Source organism: Gobio gobio (genome assembly GCF_949357685.1).
Source record: "Gobio gobio genome assembly, chromosome: 18".
Classification (NCBI taxonomy): Eukaryota; Metazoa; Chordata; class Actinopteri; order Cypriniformes; family Gobionidae; genus Gobio; species Gobio gobio.
Window position 1 is genome coordinate 48399989 of NC_137111.1, and position 23238 is coordinate 48423226.

Here is a 23238-nt window from a genome sequence, read left to right on the forward strand (position 1 = left end):
ACGGGAAAGATATTGATCAGGCGTATTGATTCATTCTGATATACACAAAGTGTGAGCTTTTTATGTTCCTCGGAGAGACTGAATCTTGTTTATCTATTTCTACAGTCAATGAGGCATCACGACAGCTTCACAAATTACAAACCATCCATGAAATGAATTTACAGATTCAGTAATTCACCATCATCTGACGTATGGATGACGACAGTGTGTGTGTGTGTGTGTGTGTGTGTTAATAAGTGTTTATTGCTTAAATCAATAGTTTAAACAACTGGTGAATTATAAGCGGACAGTGATGCATCACATCTACACCGATAACATTATGTCCTAATATTGTGTTGGCATGGACTCCTCTAGACCCCTGAAGGTGTGCTGTGGTGTCAAGATGTTAGCAGCAGATCCTTTAAGTCCTGTAAGTTGCGATGTGGGGCCTTCATGGATCGGACTTGTTTGTCCAGCACATCCCACAGATGCTCGATTGGATTTGGAGGCCATTGAGTTGAGCAATGGTTTGTGCTAGGGCCCTTGTCAAACTCGCTCAAATCCTTACGCTTGGCCATTTCTCCTGCTTCTAACACATCAACTCTGAGGACGAAATGTTCACTTGCTGCCTAATATATCCCACCCACTAACAGAGATCATCATAATGTTATGCCTGTTCGGTGTATTCTCTGCGTTTGCTATCACTGCCACTTTTTAGTGCGAATATGAGATGAATATGAGAAATGGCTTTTAAATGTGACATAATTATTACCAGAAAACTGCAGACTCAATAAGAAGCATAGTCTTTATAGTTTGAGTGACAGCTTGAGTGTGACACACAGTTCACTTTTCCTTACAGTAGTAGTACAATAAGTAGATGGTATTTTTGTGTATTTTACGAAAATTGTGTAGCCAGTTATTTGCAATTATCTTAAGTTGGGCAAAACGATAAAAAATGGGATATGAACCCCACTGAAATATTTAATATATATATATATATACTGAGATTGTTTGAGTTGTGCGCATCAAAGCGACTCCTCCCTCCCTCACTCACACACACGCGCGCGCGCGCCCGCGCAAACACACGCACACACATACTCAGTGAACTCCGCGCGCGTCTCTCGGTGTGCTCGTCAGTCTCGCGCTCAGCGCGTGTGGAGAAACAGCAGCGCCGGACCCGCAGGAGTGATGTGATTTAGTTCCGCTCTTCTTCAGGAGGACCCGACACTTCGAGAGGAGACACGGCAGTGAGAGAAGCGAACCGAACCGAGCTCCACACCAGAACGGTCCCCGTGCGCGCGCCGGACGCGGAGCGATGGATTCCTCAGCTCGGCGCTCGCGAGGAAACACAGGTGCGTCTCTGTCACCTGCACTGCACATTCATCACACACCGATGTGAGCGGGGAAATGTTTTACACTGTAAACCGATCGTTTTTAAAAGTCCAGTGATGGCATCCTAATACTGTGGTTCTTAGTTATACATTAAGGTAGCACCATGTTATTTGCATGGCACTTCAATGTATGTATAGAAATACAATGGTGCTATTCATAATTAATTTTTTTTGTTTTGTTTTTTTGCTGAGGTCATGATTGTTTTGTTTTAATACAAGAGAGTAGTGTAGCATCACGGCACTTTGATTCATGTACATTTACCATTTACTCCAATGTGATGCACGCAAGGAAATACCATACCAGTATCCAAAAGCACTGTTAAATTGCTTTTCTTGCTAATAGTTTTCTATTAATACTTATTTGTTGCGTATCAGGTCATGGTCCTCCAGTTTACAGTATGTAAAGAAATACCAGACCCATGGTTCAGTGTCCGAAACCATTGCAAATCGATATCTTGCTGAGGTCGTGATTGTTTCTGTATTGATACTTACAAGAAATGAGTGCAGCTGTACAGTGATGGTATTACCATGGCACTTTATCATTAATATATTCATGCACTTGCATGGTGATGATTCTTATTAATACATGTCCAGTAAAACAGCCATAGTCAATGTGTGTATTGATCTTAGTACTTTGGCATTACCATAGTGCAGTGATGGCGTAAGATGGATTTTGATTAATATGATGGTTATGAATGATATTTATGTGCCATGCCAGGGCTCGACATTAACGCTTGTCCGGGACAAGTGGGTTTTTTGAAGGGGCAAGGGAAAGAGAATTTTACTTGCCTGACGGACAAGTGATTAAAACTTCAAAAATATCTAGGGAATCACCAAAATGCAAGAATGATTCTGCATTAATTTATTGTAAGTGGCGATCGATAGTGGATAATAATATATAATGTAATTAACTGACAGTAACAAGCTTGCAGCCTCTCGAGGAGAAATCACAACAAATCAGCGCCGCTCAAACGGAGAAACTTAGTTAATGTTTTTTTTTTTAAATAATTTTTATATTTTTAACATCTGATACAGTTAAGCAACACCACACGAGCAAGAGAGCTGTTTTCCTGAATACCATCACGACTGAACATGACACTGATTTCATACGTCAGCTCCATAAACAATGAATTAACATCAAGTCACTTACATTTGAGATGTAATATTGACTGCTTTTGTTCGATTTCCGTAGCGAAAATAGTTCCAAACAAAGATCAGAGCAGAACCATAACGCGTCTCACAGCAACCGTGTGTGTTACTGAATGATTCAGCATTTGAACGAATCGTTTGAATCAAAGATTCACTGACCTATTCATAAACGACCGCCTATTTCTTGAATGAATCAGCCGTTTGAACGAATCGACTCAATGACTCGCTCAAACAGAGAAACTCCGTTATCAGTTTTTATATTTTTAACATATGATAGTTACGCAACACCACACGTGCAAGAGTGCTGATTTCCTGAATACCATCACGACTGGAAATGTGACACTGATTTCATACGTCAGCTCCATAAACAATGAATTAACATCAAAGTCACTTACATTTGAGAAGCAATATTGACTGCTTTTGTTCGATTTCAGTAGCGAAAATAGTTCCAAACAAAGATCACAGCAGAACCATAACGCGTTTCACAGCAACAGTGTGTGTTACTGCGCTTTGAATGAATCGGTTGAATCAAAGATTCACTGACCTATTCATAAACGATCATAGATATACATAATAAAGGCTAGATGTCTTACGGCGGAGTCTCTAACGTCATCACCGGCGGCCATCTTGTCACAGGCAGGGCTCTGTGGCTCCTGATCTGAACACAAATACTCTTATCTCGCTGAAATCTGGACGGATTTACAAATGGTTTGGTTTCTTACAAATGTTATTAACGTGGCTATAATTCTGGATGCTTGAACAAATTATGAATAATTATTCATAAGTATGCCGTGTCATAACTACATCTCTGACGTTTATAACAAACCAAACAGTTTGAAAATCGATAGAAAATTTAGCAAGTTATGGTTATTTAAAAAGTTCATGCACCATTAAAACACAATGTTATGAGTGAGCGAGCTGACTGTGACAAGATGGCCGCCAGGTGCTGACGTTCACCTCCATTGGCCAGCAGCGCGGACGAGACATCTAGCCTTTATTATGGATATCTATGTAAACGACCGCCTATTTCTTGAATGAATCAGCCGTTTGAACGAATCGACTCATTGACTCGCTCATTAAGACAGTCACCTGCGGTCGTTAAGACGGACAATTCGTTTCATGTTTAAACATTCTTTCCATCTTTTCTGATTTGTATATTTAAAAAAATATTTACAACAATCTCATAACATTATTTAATACAGTTGAAATTTTTCAGTGTACATTATTTAATTTGATTGGTAACAGCCCAATAGTCTCTTAACCGTCCCGCTGGTGGGACGCTTGGCGCTCTTTTTTTGATCGTCTTTTTTTCGTATAATATATTTTAGTAATTATCATAAATAAGGTATCATTCCAAAGCTTACAAACTCAAAATTCATCCTGTGAAAACCGTTTTGAAATCAGAAGTTGCGTTACCATGGAAACGATACTCTGAATTTTTCTACCGGGCTCCTCCCCCTAGTGGGCGGCGTCATGTTTCATATTACAAAATGTATTTTAACTACTTTATAATCAAAATCTTTTCTAATCTTGACAAAACACATATCGTCGGAAAGGTCTGAGTCTCAAGGTTCCATATTTGGTGACTGTTTTGTGATGGAAGTGACATTTGGACAGAAATTTACAGAAAACTGCATCAAAAAACAATCAATGGAATTTCAATGACACCCGGTGGCTATTTTTGGTACAGCGCCCAAACAACATCTCATGGGGACTTTAATTTTTGTGATATTAACTTCAAATTTGGAACACAACTTGCTTAGACACATGGCTTTTATTTTATAGTAACTTTTTTTTTGTGAAATATATATTTTATATAAAACAAAAAATATTTTCATTTACAGTAAATTTAAACTTCCATAACTTTTTCATACTTTCATATTTTGAAATGCATCCACATCAGAAATAATCTGCTGAGTGTCTTCTTTAAAACAAGACCAAACCTAGGTCTATATTCCAAAGCAGGAATTACAGCCCTTTAAGTTTGGATAGTGCATTTTCATGACTATTCTCAAAAAGGGGGGTGACAGTTATTCTAGTTTAATTTATCGATCAAATTTAAGAATATAAATTTAAAGCTGAACCATAGCCTATATTTAATAAGATTATGGAAAAAAATACCCTTTATAAAAGGTAAAAAATATCACAAATATGCAGATTTAAATATGTCAAAGCTGATTGAACACTGGTGAGAATATTGCTTTAGAATAAATTACACACACACAAGTAATAAAATACAAATTTAAGTACATGTTTTACTCGGACAAGTGAATGACAGATCCGATCCGCTACTCCAAAGTAAAGCAAAAAGCGCCATAGTGCTACTCCAAAAAACATGGCATTATTTTTGATATTATAGGCCTACTTTACATCACAATATTTGCATTACTTTGCATATTAGTCGCGTTAAATCGGTAGCATTTTTTGTGTATCTATTATCTCTATCACTATTATACTCTGTGCAATTAGGGAACAAACATGGATTCATGCATGTTAACAATCAACTGATGCTTTGTCTTGCCTTGGGTGGATGCATTAAGGCACTTAAAGGATTTCTTATATGCCAGTTCAGCAAAGACTTCGTATGCTTGAGTTTTACATCAAGCATTGCGGTTTCAAGTGCATGCACTTTCTCTGCTTAATTCTCCTTATTAATGTCTCAGGAATTCATCTGCATGTAATTGAATCCGGGATTGTTGTGGCGCTTTGTCTCGGGCTGCTATTTAAGGCTTAACAGGAAAACGGGAACGAGTAGACACACCGTATTCCCGTGTCAATCCCTCACGCTTCCGAGCACATCCAATAGTTTACTCAGAGCCATTCATCACACAGGTGGAGGCGATGCGCACTACATCAATTCTCATTTGCAGGTGCATTGGGTTTAGCCCTGTCTCATTGTTTGAGTCCGACCCGATTAGATGGGCCGAGATGTGACGGGACCCCTGAAGTTTAACAGATAGTGGCAAGGGTATTGAGAGAACAGGACGAGCCATTCAATACTCTTCTCCAGGCATCCCAAGACTCCTTCCCTGGCCTGTCATCTCGTATTGAGCTGTTTAAGAATGGATGATTTGTGTGGAGTTTGTTTCGGGGGGTTTTGCCACAGGCCACCTGATTCACCTTTAATTAAAAGAACGAGTGGCTGTTTATTTTCGGATTCCCTGTGGCTTGTCTTGGGAAGGCTGGCGGCTCGTGGAATTTTAGGCTTTCAATTAAAGGGTTAGTTCACCCAAAAATGAAAATTCTGTCATTAATTACTTACCCTCATGTGGTTGGACACCCGTCAGACCTCCGTTCATCTTCAGAACACAAATGAAGATATTTTAGTGTAAATCTGATGGCTCTGAAAGGCCTCCATTGGCACAATGCACTTTACACTATCAAGACCCTTAAAAGGCACTAAAGACGTCATTACAAAGTCCATCTCACTACAGTGGTTCTACAATAACTTTATGAATCGGCGATAATAGTTTTTGTGCGCAAAAAAAACCCTAAATAACGACTTATATAGTGATGACGATTTCAAAACACGGCCTCATGAAGCTTCGAAGCGTTATGAATCAGTGAGTCGATTCAGCGGTTTGAAGCGTTATGAATCAGTGAGTCGATTCAGCAGTTTGAATCGCCAAATTTCAGCAGTTTGGCGGTTTGATACGCGACCTGAATCATCAATCGACTCACTGATTCATAACGCTTCGAAGCTTCATGAGGCCGTGTTTTGAAATCGTCATCACTATGTAAGTCGTTATTTAGGGTTTTTTGCGCACAAAAACTATTCTTGCCGATTCATAAAGTTATTGTAGAACCACTGTAGTGAGATGGACTTTGTAACGACATCTTTAGTAAGTCTTGAGAGTGTAAAGTGCATTGAGCCAATGGAGGCCTTTCAGAGCATCAGATTTACACTAAAATATCTTCATTTGTGTCTGAAGATGAACGGAGGTCTGACGGGTGTAGAACGACATGAGGGTAAGTCATTAATGACAGAATTTTCATTTTTGGGGGAACTAACCCTTTAAGTGCGAATGTTTTAGTTCACCAGCAAATCTGATCAGGTTTAAAGCAAATGTAAAGATTTCCTGACTGTGCCACATATGATTAATTTGTGGATGAAAGCACCGGGTTTGATCCGTCTCCAGGGGAACCGTTAAAATGAGCCCCGCATCCCAGCGGTACGCTCGAACGCTGACTCTGAGATGTCCACGAGTTGACTAAATGCTTAATGCACGCAGCTGTTGTGAATGCCGGAGGAATGCTTCAGATGTCCAGTATTGAACATGCACTTCAGAGCCGTGGCTCATCATCACAGGCAGCTGCTGATTTGACTAAACTAGACTGTTGAGAACATAAAGGCTGTTTTTGGTTAAAGGCAGGGGTTGGGGTTTACTTCACTGGATATATCGGAGCATTACTTGTGTTAGATTAAAATTTGGCCGGATTGTTATGGTTTTCTGAACACAGGGCCAAGACTAGTTTGTTGTGAATGTTCATGAAATAAAAAAAGTCTGAATTGTGAGATGTAAACAAAGAATTGCAAGAAAAACACCAGAATTGCAAGATGTAAACTCGGAATTCCAAGAAAGTACATCAAAATTGCAAGTTGTAAACTCGGAATTCCAGGAAATAAACAATGTTGTGATTGCAAGATGTAAACTCGGAATTCCGAGAAAATAAGTCAAAATTGTGAGATGTACATTCAGAATTCTGATTAAAAAGTCTGAATTGCAAGACGTAAACTCGGAATTCCAAGAAAGTACATCAAAATTGCAAGTTGTAAACTAGGAATTCTGGGGAAAAATATTAGAATTGCAAGATGTAAACTCAGATCTCTGGGAAATAAAACATTTCAGAATTGCAAGATGTAAACTCAGAAAACTGAAGATGTAAATGCTTCACAGTTAGACGAGCCAGTCATGTTTTATTGCCATCATCACAGAGAGAGTGCCAGAACTGACATCGGAGGAAAATGAATCCCATTGGAACGCAAGCATTTCCTTTATTAGATTAAAAGTTTAGAGATTAGTACAGCTAATTACCTAATTACAGAAAGAAATTTGCTGCGTTTAAAAGAACACGCAGCCCTGAATTGAAAACTGCATCAAATGTATTTTTTGTGTAAGACATGATTAGCAGAGCAAAACTGCATTAATAATACCAGACTGAACATGAAGATGCACAGCGTCCTTGATAAGAGCAAATAATAATCCCCGGGAATCATGTTAGATTCATCCGAACGGAAGCATTTGTTTTATTTCTCCGTAATCTCCTGCATTCCGTCGGAGACGACTCAGAGAGCGATATTAATATTTGATGAGATTGTGTTAGTTGAATTAAAGGAGGAAAATTGCTAGCTGAGGGAACGGCACATTGTTAAGCATGTAAATGTATTCTGCTCTTTTTGGGAGAGAAAATCTCGACGTGTTTCCCCTCAGGAGGTCCTCGAGCTCGACTTTAATGTGTGCCAGATTCAATCTGCAGGCCTTAATGTCTGCTGATAATTAATATTCTCCTGCTGGAGTTGGGATGTACAGACGTGCAGTTGTTACAGGAGCAGATTGTGTTGGGGAGTTTGCCGTCCAGATGTCTTTGGATCTGGCCAGCCAGTTTGTGTTATTTCTGCTGGTTTAGCGCGATGGAATATCCTGCTCGTGTTTCACCCCCGAAACTTTACAATCAGCTCCCATTAGTCAATGCATTAAAGGAGGAGTTCACTTCAAAATGAACATTTCCTGATGATTTACTCACCCCATTACCCCCCGTCTCATCCAAGATGTGAACTCATCCTTTAACCAAGTTAAGTAGGAATGAATGAATGAATTTATTTTTATTTCGAGCAATATATAAAGACGCATAACAAAGGCAATAAAGAAGCATTATGATTACACTCTAAAAAAAAAGGCTCGTAATCATAGGGGAACCTTTTTTAGTGCTATATAGCACCAATTTTGGTGCTTCAGTGGTTCTTCAGCGGTTCTTCAGAGGTGCTATATAGCACCTTAGTCAAAGAACCGGTCAAGAACCTCTGAAGAACCGCTGAAGAACCTCTGAAGCACCAAAATTGGTGCTATATAGCACTAAAAAAGGTTCCCCTATGATTACGAGCCAAGAACCATTTTTGGTGCAATACACTCTAAAAAAAAAAAGGTTCTATATTGCACCAAAAATGGTTCTTGGCGCGTAATCATAGGGGAACCTTTTTTAGTGCTATATAGCACCAATTTTGGTGCTTCAGTGGTTCTTCAGCGGTTCTTCAGAGGTTCTTCACCGGTTCTTTGACTAAGGTGCTATATAGCACCTCTGAAGAACCGCTGAAGCACCAAAATTGGTGCTATATAGCACTAAAAAAGGTTCCCCTATGATTACGAGCCTTTTTTTTTAGAGTGTATAGAACCTTTTTTTTTTTAGAGTGTAGTCTGTACAACTAGTTAAATTCATCATACTTTAACATCACAATTCCAACTGTTGCTCGAAAAGGAGTGGGTAGAAGTTAACTTATTTAAACCCACCCTGGTTACAATTTAAAACAGGAAAAACAACAAAACAAGAAAAGGGAAAAAAACAAAAACAAAACAAACAAAAAAAATTACAAAGATAAACAAAGGTAGTGCTTCCTTAATTATTGACATCATCCAAACATTCCATTACAATTTGACATATATTCATATGAGAAAAACTCCAAAAAGAAAAGAAGGGGAAATCCCCCCAAAAAGCAAAACAAAAAACACACATTCCTTAGATACACACCATATATTACCGCATGTAACAATTATGATAATATCAACAATGATAATCAGAATACCTACGAGGTAAGATAACACAGACTGTGAATTCATAGATCTATACTATTATAGTAATACCAACAATGGTAATCAGAATACCTAAAAGGTAAGATAACACAGACACTGTATACATGATTTTACACCACACAATTAAACCACGCACTCCTTATAATGAGACAAGACCTTCTGTTTATACAGTGCTTTAAATTGATGAATGCTTTGACATTGTTTATGTTCGAGCCCCAGACTATTCCATAGCTTAACATAGCTTAAGTACAATTAACAAAGAAGATAAGTCATTTGAACTTGGCAAAAGGTTGAGTTATTTCTACTTATTTGAAGTTTCCTTTGCAATACTTTTTACTCAAACGATATAACGATATATAAAACGATATAAAAGCGTATTAAACCACGCTTTTAACCTATTAACAGTCACTGTCACCTGGCGCTCTTTTTTTGATCGCCTTTTTTTCGAATCATATATTTTAGTAATTATCATAAATTAGGTATCATTCGAAAGCTTACAAACTCAAAATTCCTCATGTGAAAACCATTTTGAAATTGGATGTTGCGTTACCATGGAAATGGTACTTTAAATTCTTTTAGCGGGCTCCTCCCCCTAGTGGGTGGTGTCATGTTTCATATTACAACATTTATTTGAACTACTTTATAATCAAAATATTTTCTAATCTTGACAAAACACATATCGTCGGAAAGGTCTGAGTCTCAAAGTTCCATATTTGGTGACTGTTTTGTGATGGAAGTGACATTTGGACAGAAATTTACAGGAAAATGCATCAAAAGGCCATCAATGGAATGTGTGACTCCCGGTGGCTATTTTTGGTACAGCGCCCAAACAAAATCTCATGGGGACTTTAATTTTTGTGATATCAACTTCAAATTTGGAACACAACTTGGTTAGACATATGGCTTTGATTTTATAGTAATTTTAGATTAAAACAGTTTTGTAAAATATATATTTTATATAAAATAAAAAATATTTAGGACAGGATTTTTTATTTACAGTAAATTGACTTCCATAAATTTTTCATACTTTCATATTTTTAATTGCTTTCACTAATCCGCAGAGTGTCTGCTTTAAAACAGGACCAAACTTAGGTCTATATTCCAACGCATTCTGGAATTACAGCCCTTTGCATTTTCATGTGTATTCTCAAAAAGGGGGGTGACAGTTAAGAGGTTAAACTGCATGCTTTACTTAGAAACATAACATAAATAGTACAGTAGATCTACTAAATAGTAAACTCAGTCCCCACCCGAACACACAGATATCAATACTTGGTGCACAGTGACTTTAACATTCGAAGGATCATTTTCAAGTATGAATGTGTCATTTTGAGTAGAAACATGGCAAGTTACTAAACCTAACAACTAAAGCAACGATAAAGCAGTGTAAATAGAGCGGAAAATCAACCTGATTAATTATTCAAGCCCCAGTGCATGATGGGAACACCAGTATCACAAAAGTTGAGTAGTTTTATTTAATTTTATAATGATATATTTACACTTGAATTGAGGACTGTTATAGAATTTACTTACACTCTAAAAAAGGCTGTTGGGTTGTTTTAACCCAGCGATTGGGTTGTTTTAAGCAAACATGTAACCCAAACGCTGGGTTAAAACAACCCAATTGCTGGGTAAGTCCATTTTCAACCCAACTTGGGTTGTTTTTAACCCAGCATTTTTTAGAGTGTAGTTTTTAATTCTTGCCTGTACTAACTTTTTCATGTAGAAATTACATTTGTGTTTTTTTCTGTGGTATTTACTGCACCACAGAATCATTTCATCAGTGCAGAAACGGAGACAGAAACTTGTTATCAGCTCCACGTTACTTTTAATAATAACCAGTAAAATAGCTTCGCTACGCAATCACTAAATTATATTTCCCAGCGTCACTGCTATTTTTAAGTAATTAAACTCTTATCTGTGTTGTTACCCAGCAAGCAATAGCCGTCATTTCAGCGTCTCGGTTAACTATAGTCTGGCTATGAGGAACCCACATCTAGCTAAAATAACCTTGAATTTAGTTACATGTCGTTTTTGCCAAAATAACTTGTGAGTTGTATGATATTCCATCATGTGAGCAAAGGTGTTTGGTTTCATTTCTTTGACATGGTCATGTTCTAGACGACGAGTGTATTCTTGGGCTTTGGTTTGACGTCTATTACATTTTCACTGACAGCCTAAATTTGGCCTTGTTTTAGCCTAGACGTGTTTGGACGGCTATTAGACGTCTTTTAAAAGCAAAATTGCTTGCTAATAGAGAGAGAGAGAGAGAGAGAGACGCTGAACAGATGAAGGTATGAATCTCTCTCTCTCTCTCTCTCTCTCTCTCTCTCTCTCTCTAATTAATTCAAACATGCTATAATTCATTCATTCAAATACATGCAATCTTAGGCACTACTTTATCTCTGTGTCTGATTTAAAGCGGGCAGAATCCTAGATCTCGCGAGCCGCAATTGCCAAAATAACCATCATTTTAACTCGTCCAGTCAATTATTGCGCTGCAAACATCAATAGCAGCTTTAAGTTGTCAATGCTGGCAAATGACCATGGTAAAAGCGGGATATTCCACGGCTAGCTGTGCATTAATCAATTTTAATACACAGTTCTTTGCCTCTACGCCGTGCATTAATCATTTAATGCACAGCTAGACGTGGATTATCCCTTACATAGCAGATACAACTTTTGATTTTAATAATGCATCAGAAATTTTTGACATTAACATTAATAAATGGTTTAGAATTGCTTTTCATTGTTAATTCATGTAACTAATGTTAACAAATGCAACCTTATTGTAAAGTGTTGCTGCCCATACATGAAATTCAGGATCAGTAATTTGTTACAGCACTGAGATATTTTTCCACTGAGAATTGGCATGCACATCACAAAAATGGGCTTCATTTTCTTTGTGCATAATATAATATCTTATTTTTTCTTTCGATCCGGGGGTGAAATATGATCTATACGTGTTTGTGACAGGTTTCGAGAGATTCGCCTCATTTAGCTCGTTTTGCATCGCAATGAGAGGGACTACAACCTAAATGAATAATACATCAAAATATTCTAGTGCTAAAAGAATGAGACGTTCTTGCACCTGGCAGGCTTCTGGAAGGATTCTACAGAGACGGGCAGGAGCATGGTAATATGCCATGACTAGAGGAGTCATTTGTCATGGCCGTGTGAGCCGCTTGCTGCTGGCGATGTGTAACTCATGCGACGCCCTCAGGCCAGACACGTCAGGGCTCTCAGCTGAGTTTTGTTCTGCGACTTATTGAACTCTCTTTTATATGGTTAATGCTGAACTGGGCAAATACAGATTAGCCCCTGAGGGATGCTCTTTGCTTTTCCTCTCAGATCTCGCAGCGCTTAAAGGCAGTCTTTGTCTGAGCACAATTCTCTGACTTATGGACCCTTTCGAAATCCAAAGGAAGCTAAGCACACAGTTTCGGTCGCAGATGGCATTGCGTTTTCTGCACCTTGCTGGTTTATAAACACCAAATGTTGCAACGACTGTCGGGGCTATGGTTATTCAATCATGGAAAATATACCCAACACCTAGGGATGCTAATAAAAGTATAATGAAAACATTCTTATTGTGTACTTGGGACATGGCTTCTAATGGTGAGGCTTTTGTTTTGGTAATCAGGCTCAAAAAAATTATATAAAATATTTATCGACCGATATATCGGTTATCGGTTTTAAATATAAAGAATTATCGGTTATCGGTATCGGCCAAATTTTTCATATCTGTGCATCCCTATCAACCACAAATACTGCAACGAATGATGGCAAATATACCCAAAACGATTAATTGACAATCGATTATAGGGATGCACGATATATCGGCCAACATATCGGTATCGGCCAATATATGTTAATTTTTTATTCATTTTTCATCATTATCGTCCAGATTTAGTTGATATATTAAAGCAGATGAATGATGTACTATTTCCTTCAGCTGAGACACTTCAGATGTTCATCATGATGGTTTTGAATTGCTTGAAATATGATTGGAATCTCTTCAAAATGGAAAATACAGTTAATGCAACATGCAAGTCTGTCATATCGGCTATATAAAATTATAATAAAAATATTATTATTGTGTGCTTGGGACGAGTCTTTTTTTGTATTCAGGCTCTCAAAAATTAAAAAAAAATTGGGATTTAGATATATTGGCCGATATATCGGTTATCGGTATCGGCCAAAATGTTCATATCGGTGCATCCCTAACAGCAGCGAGTGATAATTTGGTGATTTTGTGATGTTTTAAGATGATCTGATAATCATTTGGCTATTTGTTCCACATTTCTAAAGTCTGCCAACAGTCTTGTCAATGCACAGTCCACATTTTTGGTTTTGAATATATTAGTGCGTTTTGAGTTTATAAATTTTATACAAATCATGAACCCTTTCACATTTTTGGGGTTCTCAGAAGCAGAAGTCGTCAATAGTAGGCATGCATGATATATCGGCCACCATATCGGTATCAGCCAATGCTCATATTTAATGTTATCGTTCTCGGCCCGTTAAGAATATTTGGCTGTTATATTAAAGCTGATAAATAATGTATTATTTCATTCAGCTGAGACACTTCAGATGTTCGTCATGATGGTTTTGAATTGCTTGAAATATGATTGGAATCTCTTCAAAATGGAAAATACAAAGTCTGTCATATCGGCTACATAAAATTATAATAAAAACATTATAATTGTGTGTTTGGTACGTGGCTTTTAATGCTGAGACTTTTGTTTTTGTAATCAGGTTCTAAAAAAATGTATAAAAAAATGTATTTAGATTTATCTGCCAATATATCGGTTATCGGCTGTCAAATACAGGGAGTGCAGAATTATTAGGCACGTTGATTTTCTGATCATATTTTTTTTCCAGGCACATTTGACCAATTCCAAACCACAGTAATCCTAATAACTACTATTGATTTAGTATTTAATAATGTATAAGTGATATATAATTGTTCATGAAGGCTGGAAATGAAAATCACCTTATATTCAGGTGTGCAGAATTATTAGGCATGTTTTCTTTTACAGATAAATTGAGCCAAAAAAGAGATTTAACTCAGACTGAAAAGTCAAAAAGTATTAAATGCCCATGAGAAGGATGCAATACTAATGCAATACTAGACATTGCAGTTAAGGCATGACCATTGGACAGTGAAATGCTCGTTGGGTCAGCAGGATCTGACAAAAACAGGTGGTGAAGAAAAGACACCTGTTAACTGCAAAAGAATGAAGAATTAAGGTGAAGAATTAAGGGTGAAACCATCAGGAACCCTTTAGTCTCCAGCGCCACCATTTTCCAGAGCTGAACCTACCTGGAGTCTCCAGAAGTGCAGGTGTCAGGATCTCAGAGACTTCAGTTAGGTAAAGAATCCTAAAAAATGACCCCCACTAGATAAGAATCACAAGCTGAAGTGTTGTAAAATACATGAAGAAGGTTTTTTTATAGGCTTTATAGGTTTTATAGGTTGAGAATGACTCTTGAAGGACCAGCACCACATCCTCTAGTACCACTGTTTGAAGAATTCATCTTCCAGAATCTGCCAGGACGTTTTGGGAGTTCATTTTTAGTCCATCCTGAAGTCCGTTTTGCAGAGATGGACTAAAAATGAACTCCCAAAACGTACTAGTTATAACAAAATTTTACCAAGGCAACACGCAAAGATTGCAGTGTATTAATATTACCATGAACTGCACGATTATTATTAACTACTTAGTTTCTTAAAATCTCTTGACTTTTGATGGTTTCATGCTCTCAGTAGCCAGTACTTCTCTGTTGGGATCTTTCGTGAAACTGAAAGTTGCTGAACACCTGTATCTGCTGGTGAAAATGTTCCTTCTTTTGCATGTAAAACCCTTTTCCTCCCTATGCAGCCCACATATTAACTTAGCCATACATGTCTTTAAAAGTTTGGCCTAGATTCGGCTCATTTGGTGCCCGCTGAGACTCCTCGTGAACTCTTTCTGTTAAATTGCCTCAGATGTAGATGGATGGGATCAGTCGGAGCAGATTCCTGATTAGCCCTTTAGGGAAAATGGAAGGATTAGCTACAGCGCTACGCTTCGCCTCAGTCCGTCTCACAAGCCTCCCAAACCAAACCAAACCAAACGACATCATTGTCTTTAATAGCTGCCAGACATATCCGCGGACTAGCTAATTCTCACAGGATGTCATTTATTAGTCAAGTAGACATTAGCATTTTGGAGCTGGATCACAAGTTATCCAGCACTGCGCGGTTGTGCATGGAGACGTGGTGAAGTTAGCCGCCAACGAGCCGTCCATTCCAAGTCTCGTTCATATATAATAGATAACCTGCTGTAAGTTACGGCTTGGAGAATAACTAGGCTAATACATAGATTTGCATATTTGAGCCTAACTGCATTATTCATGAGCGTACAGGGCCTTTACTTCACCACCTTCACCTTAGTGAGTAGTTTTTAAAAACAACAAAAGTGAATTATTATGATGTTCATCTTGTTCTTGAACATCTTGTGCTAAAAAATTATGTGAGTGTGAGTTTTCAGACTAGAAAAAAGACAAAAATAAAAGCTCTTATAAAGTGTATCCTTTGAATATGGACATTATACCAGGGATGCACAATATATATCGGCCACCGTATCGGTATCGGCCGATTATCGGTATCTGCCCAATAAGGTAATTAGGCCGATATATTAAAGCAGATGGATAATGTAATATTTCCTTCAGCTGATACACTTCAGATGTTCGCCATGATGGTTTTGAATTGCTTTAAATATGATTGGAATCACCTTAAAGGGATAGTTCCCCCAAAAACGAACATTTTATGTTTTTCTGCTTACCCCCAGGGCGTTCAAGATGTAGGTGTCTTTGTTTCTTCGGTAGAACACAAATGAAGATTTTTAATTCCAACCGTATAATGCATGTGAATAGGGTACAATTCTATTAGAGTAAAAAAAACATGCCCAGACAACTTCAAATTAAACTCTGCGGCTCATGGCGACACATTGATGTCTTAAGACACGAAAAGATCGGTTTCTGCGAAAAAACGAACTGTATTTATGCTATTATTTCATCTCATATCAGGCGATTGTCATCAGCTCTCCAGACCGCCATAACTTCCTGCGAATAAGGTCAAAATACCAGCGTGATCATAGAAATATATACGTAGATTCCTCATTTGACCGATCCGCGCAGGCACTAATGAGGCATCTATGTATATATCTATGATCGCGCTGGTATTTTGACCTTATTCGCAGGAAGTTATGGCAGTCTGGAGAGCTGATGACATTCGTCTGATATGAGGTGAAATAATAGCATAAATACCGTTCTTTTTTTTTTTTTTTACTCTAATAGAATTAGACCCCATTCACATTCATTATACGACTGACAGACGGCAACGGTTGGAGTTAAAAATCATCATTTGTGTTCTACTGAAGAAACAAACACACCTACATGCCTTGGGGGTAAGCAGAAAAACATAACATTTTCGTTTTTGAACGAACTATCCCTTTAAAAAGGGCAATACGGTTAATTTAACATGTGCATCGCAAGTCTGTCATATCGGCTACATAAAATTATAATGAGAACATTGTAATTGTGTGTTTGGGACGTGGATTTTTCTTGGTTAGACTTTTGTTTTTGTATTCAGGCTCTCAAAAATTATATAAAAAATTGGATTTAGATTTATCAACCGATATATCGGTTATCGGCTTTCAAATATAAAGAAGTATCGTATCGGCCAAAAGGTTCATATCGGTGCATCCCTATGAACCACAAATGCTGCAACCACTGTCTGTGCAATAGTTCATCAATTATGGCAAATATACCCAACACCTTGTGATGCTAATGATTAATCGACAATCGTTTATAGGGATGCATGATATACACTGTTTTGCCAAAAGTTTTGGGATGCCTGTCTTTACATGCACATGAACGTCCCATTCTTCATCCGTAGGGTTTAATATGGAGTCGTCCGCTCTTTGCAGCTCTAACAGCTTCAGCTCTTCTGGGAAGGCTCAGGGTTTAGGAGTGTGTTTATGGGGAATCTTCTAGGAGTGCATTTGTGAGGTCAGGCACTGATGTTGGACGAGAAGGCCTGACTCTCAGTCTCCGCTCTAATTCATCCCAAAGCTGTTCTATCGTATTGAGGTCAGGACTCAAGTTCCTCCACACCAAACTCGCTCCTCATGTCTTTATGGAGACGCTTTGTGCACTGGTCAGTCATGCTGGGACAGGAAGGGGCCGTCCCCAAACTGGTCCCACAAAGTTGGGAGCATGAAATTGGTGAAGCATTAAGAGTTCCTTTCACTGGAACTAACCCCTGAAAAACAACCCCACCCCATAATCCCCCCTCCACCAAACTTTACACTTGGCACAATGCAGTCAGGCAAGTCCCGTTCTCCTGGCGACCGCCAAACCCAGACTCGTCCATCGGATTGCCAGACCGAGAAGCGTGATTGGTCACTCCAGAGAATACTAGCTCTAGAGTCCAGTGGCGGCGCGTTTTACCCCACTGCATCACATGCTTTGCATTGCACTTGGTGATGAATGAAGTTTGGAGGTCTGGAGCTCTTGACTCTGCAGAAAGTTGGCACTTCTGTGACCCTCAGCATGCGCTGACCCCGCTCTGTGTCTGAGTTGCTGTTGTTCCCAATCGCTTCCAAGTTGTTATAACACCACTAACAGTTGAGCGTGGAATATTTAGTATAATATTTGGACTTATTGCACAGGTGTCCACCGATCACGTCCCAATACTTTTGTATTTTGTAGCCGCTGGTCATTGTATGTTAAAGATGCTTAACATCTCCTTCAGAAGTCATACGGGTTTAGAATGACATGAGGCTGAGGTTTATTTTGGGGCTGAACTAACCTTTTAAAGAACCAGAACTGAAATGGGAACCAGAATAATGATTCCCGTCCCTAGTCTTACGTTGGCTGTGCAGTGCATCTGGATGAGTGTATGGATTGTGTTCCCTCGCAGAGCATCAGATGATCTCACGCGAGCCGTGCTGATGGGACAGACTCATTAATGCTATATGTATTCCGATGAGGCTTCCTGGATATGAGCCTCGCAATGACGGCTTTGTGCTTTCTTCTGTTCAATTTGCTGTCATTTCCGAATAATTGGGCAGCAGCGCGTTTGGAGTGCAGTTTGAGAGGGAGTTGTTGAGTTTGAGGCTTTTGACACCTAATTTAAAATATTTTTTCATCACGAATTCCGAGGCAGATGCATTATGGGGTGAATTTATCATTCCACTTGATGAGCGAAAAGACATTTATTCATGGCTTTCGTTTTCTCCTCGGATCAGAGAGAAAGCCTCCTTTACCTCATGTTGTGTTGCTCTTTATTTCGCCCTACAAATCTCCACATGTTAAGATTCAGCTGCACAATTAGACAATAGGTGTGTGTGTTTAATGGCTCCGTTTCTCAAATACCTGCGAGAGGCGGGAGCCAAAATATTGTTCTAGTGTTGCAGTGTTTAGTACTGTGTTGTGTGAAATGAAATTACCCAGAGATTAAAGCTCATAGAAACAGCAGTCATTTGATTTTGCGGCTTACTTTATTACGCTGCACGTCTTAGATTTTCCATTCTGTGTTACTGGATTCATTATTTATTATTTTTTTTGTTTTCTGGCTTTCATAAAAGGTTTTTTTTTCATGGAACAGTGGAGAAAGTAAAGCTGGTAGTTTTCAATAGTAGAGGTGCTTCACTCCAGAGGAAACTTTTTAAAATACTCAAGTAAAAACTAATAAGCCTGTGCTTGAGCAGACGCATGGCGGTCACGTTTTTATTATAGTGGTACTTGGGGTCAGTGATTTGGAGAAACCATTAAAGGGGTCATGAACTGCATTGTTTTAGTGTTGTATAATGTTTCCTGAGGTGCATTTATCATGTTAATATGATTTTTTACTTCAAATGTTGTTTAGATTTTAGATCTGTTTGAAGGGGCGTGTTTGCTGTGAGACTTCAGTGTAAACGCCCACTCTGCTGTGATTGGCTGCTGTGAGACTTCAGTGTAAACGCCCACTGCTGTGATTGGCTGCTGTGAGACTTCAGTGTAAACGCCCACCGCTGTGATTGGCTGCTGTGAGACTTCAGTGTAAACGGCCACCGCTGTGATTGGCTGCTGTGAGACTTCAGTGTAAACGTCCACTCTTCTGTGATTGGCTGCTGTGAGACTTCAGTGTAAACGGCCACCGCTGTGATTGGCTGCTGTGAGACTTCAGTGTAAACGCCCACTGCTGTGATTGGCTGCTGTGAGACTTCAGTGTAAACGCCCACTGCTGTGATTGGCTGCTGTGAGACTTCAGTGTAAACGCCCACCGCTGTGATTGGCTGCTGTGAGACTTCAGTGTAAACGGCCACCGCTGTGATTGGCTGCTGTGAGACTTCAGTGTAAACGCCCACTGCTGTGATTGGCTGCTGTGAGACTTCAGTGTAAACGCCCACCGCTGTGATTGGCTGCTGTGAGACTTCAGTGTAAACGGCCACCGCTGTGATTGGCTGCTGTGAGACTTCAGTGTAAACGCCCACTCTGCTGTGATTGGCAGCTGTGAGACTTCAGTGTAAACGCCCACTGCTGTGATTGGCTGCTGTGAGACTTCAGTGTAAACGCCCACTCTGCTGTGATTGGCTGCTGTGAGACTTCAGTGTAAACGCCCACCGCTGTGATTGGCTGCTGTGACACTTCAGTGTAAACGCCCACTCTGCTGTGATTGGCTGCTGTGAGACTTCAGTGTAAACGCCCACTGCTGTGATTGGCTGCTGTGAGACTTCAGTGTAAACGCCCACTGCTGTGATTGGCTGCTGTGAGACTTCAGTGTAAACGCCCACTCTGCTGTGATTGGCAGCTGTGACACTTCAGTGTAAACGCCCACTCTGCTGTGATTGGCTGCTGTGAGACTTCAGTGTAAACGCCCACCGCTGTGATTGGCTGCTGTGAGACTTCAGTGTAAACGCCCACCGCTGTGATTGGCTGCTGTGAGACTTCAGTGTAAACGCCCACCGCTGTGATTGGCTGCTGTGAGACTTCAGTGTAAACGCCCACTGCTGTGATTGGCTGCTGTGAGACTTCAGTGTAAACGCCCACTCTGCTGTGATTGGCTGCTGTGAGACTTCAGTGTAAACGCCCACTCTGCTGTGATTGGCTGCTGTGAGACTTCAGTGTAAACGCCCACTCTGCTGTGATTGGCTGCTGTGAGACTTCAGTGTAAACGCCCACTCTGCTGTGATTGGCTGCTGTGAGACTTCAGTGTAAACGCCCACTCTGCTGTGATTGGCTGCTGTGAGACTTCAGTGTAAACGCCCACTCTGCTGTGATTGGCTGCTGTGAGACTTCAGTGTAAACGCCCACTCTGCTGTGATTGGCTGCTGTGAGACTTCAGTGTAAACGCCCACTCTGCTGTGATTGGCTGCTGTGAGACTTCAGTGTAAACGCCCACTGCTGTGATTGGCTGCTGTGAGACTTCAGTGTAAACGCCCACTCTGCTGTGATTGGCTGCTGTGAGACTTCAGTGTAAACGCCCACCGCTGTGATTGGCTGCTGTGAGACTTCAGTGTAAACGCCCACTGCTGTGATTGGCTGCTGTGAGACTTCAGTGTAAACGCCCACCGCTGTGATTGGCTGCTGTGAGATTTGAGTGTAAACGCCCACTGCTGTGATTGGCTGCTGTGAGACTTCAGTGTAAACGCCCACTGCTGTGATTGGCTGCTGTGAGACTTCAGTGTAAACGCCCACCGCTGTGATTGGCTGCTGTGAGACTTCAGTGTAAACGCCCACCGCTGTGATTGGCTGCTGTGAGATTTGAGTGTAAACGCCCACTGCTGTGATTGGCTGCTGTGAGACTTCAGTGTAAACGCCCACTGCTGTGATTGGCTGCTGTGAGTCTACGTTTATACAGTTAGAATCCAGAGTCCTTATTCAAAAGACACAGATTTTGCCCGCTGGACAAAGTGGGCCGGCCCGTTGCTATGTAAATATGAAGAATAAATAATAGTAAATTTACGTAGCCTAGTCTATATCCTTCTGTCAGCCCAGACGATTGGCCCGCGCAGCCCTCTTGAGGGGAAAAACTCTAATCTATTTAGCCTGATCAGGCTCAGTGGTGTAAAAGTGCTCGTCAATGTCAAAATGTTTGAGATATCCAATCAGATTGAAGGAGGCGGGATTTATTGTCCACAGAACCCGAGTGGCGCGGCACTTGAATGCGAGCCGAGGTGAGAAAAACAGCTGAACTTGAGGAGTCAATACAGCCATATTTCCCGATAGTTTACAATTAAAAAAATGTTCATTTCCACACTCTAAAAAACTCTGAGTTAAAAACAACCCAAGTTGGGTTGAAAATGGACTAACCCAGCAATTGGGTTGTTTTAACTCAAAGATTGGGTTGCTTTAACCCAGTGAATGGGTTGTTTTAAGCAAACATTTAACCCAACTGCTGGGTTAAAACGACCCATTCCCTGGGTTAAAACAACCCAATTGCTGGGTTAGTCCATTTTCAACCCAACTTGGGTTGTTTTTAACCCAGCTTTTTTTAGAGTGCAAACGACTGCTGACCTTTTCGAATTTCTCAGATTGTAATGCCATTTACGTTATTCGACACAATGCACATAGAAACATTAGCAGTTTCCAGCATATCAGAGTGAATGTGTGTCTGTTTCCAGGCTTTCTTCAGTAATATCACAGTCATTTGAAAATGATTCATAAAACTCAAAATATTATTTTCACTAAAATGTGGTAAAACTGGCAACTTTCATATTCAAGTAGCCCCGTGAAGGAACTTTTCATATACTAAAATAAATATAGGCTATAATATGCTAGTTAGTTCACATGCATTATTTTACACACTAGCAATCAACAGTTTGAAATAATTAACCCCTTAACTGTCACCCCCCTTTTTGAGAATACACACGAAAATGCACTGTCCAAACTTAAAGGGCTATAATTCAAGAATGCTTTGGAATATAGAAGTTTGGTGTTGTTTTAAAGCAGACACTCGGCAAATTATTGCTGAAGTAATGCTGGAAGCAATTCAAAATATGAAAGTATGAAAAAGTTATGGAAGTTTAAATATACTGTAAATAAAAAATACTGTACTAAATATTTTATATTTTGTATAAAATATTTATTTTACAAAAACGTTTTAATCAAAAATTACTATAAAATCAATGCCATATGTCTAACCAAGTTGTGTTCCAAATTTGAAGTTGATATCACAAAAATTAAAGTCCCCATGAGATTTTATTTAGGCGCTGTACCAAAAATAGCCACCGGGTGACATTGAAATTCCATTGATTGTTTTTTTGATGCATTTTCCTGTAATTTCTGTCCAAATTTCACTTCCATCACAAAACGGTCACCAAATATGGAACCTTGAGACTCAGACCTTTCCGACGATATGTGTTTTGTCAAAATTAGAAAATATTTTGATTATAAAGTAGTTAAAATAAAAGTTGTAATATGAAACATGACGCCGCCCACTAGGGGGAGGAGCCCGCTAGAATAATTTAAAGTACCGTTTCCATGGTAACGCAATGTCCGATTTCCTAATTTATGATAATTACTAAAAGATATTATACGAAAAAAAGGCGATCAAAAAAAGAGCGCCAGGCATCCCGCCAGACTTTTTAAATGTTTTTGAAAGGAGAAGGCTGAATTTATTTGATTAAAAACACAATATTAAGAAATATGAATACAATTTCTAGCTGTTGTGAATATATAGTAAAGTGTAATGTATTCCTGTGGTCAAAGCTGAATTTATCATCATTACTCCAGTCTTCAGTGTCACATGATCCTTCACTAATCATTCTCATATGATGTATTTTTCATTAAAAAAACCTTCAGGACCAATATCATTTTTAAACAGTTGGAGCTCTATTCCATAAAATGACAGATGTCAAGCTCCTGAAAAGACAAATAAC

The 23238-nt window shown here is 39.3% G+C and overlaps 1 protein-coding gene across 1 annotated transcript in view; it reads left to right on the top strand.

The window, feature by feature from the left end:
* Positions 1-1079: 1079 nt before the first annotated feature.
* hs3st1l1 (heparan sulfate (glucosamine) 3-O-sulfotransferase 1-like1) overlaps positions 1080-23238 on the top strand; it is an 83771-nt gene continuing 61612 nt past the window's right edge. Inside the window, exon 1 of the mRNA XM_079843632.1 lies at positions 1080-1331. The gene's annotated coding sequence lies outside the window, so the exon portion shown is untranslated. The remainder of the gene's footprint in view (positions 1332-23238) is intronic.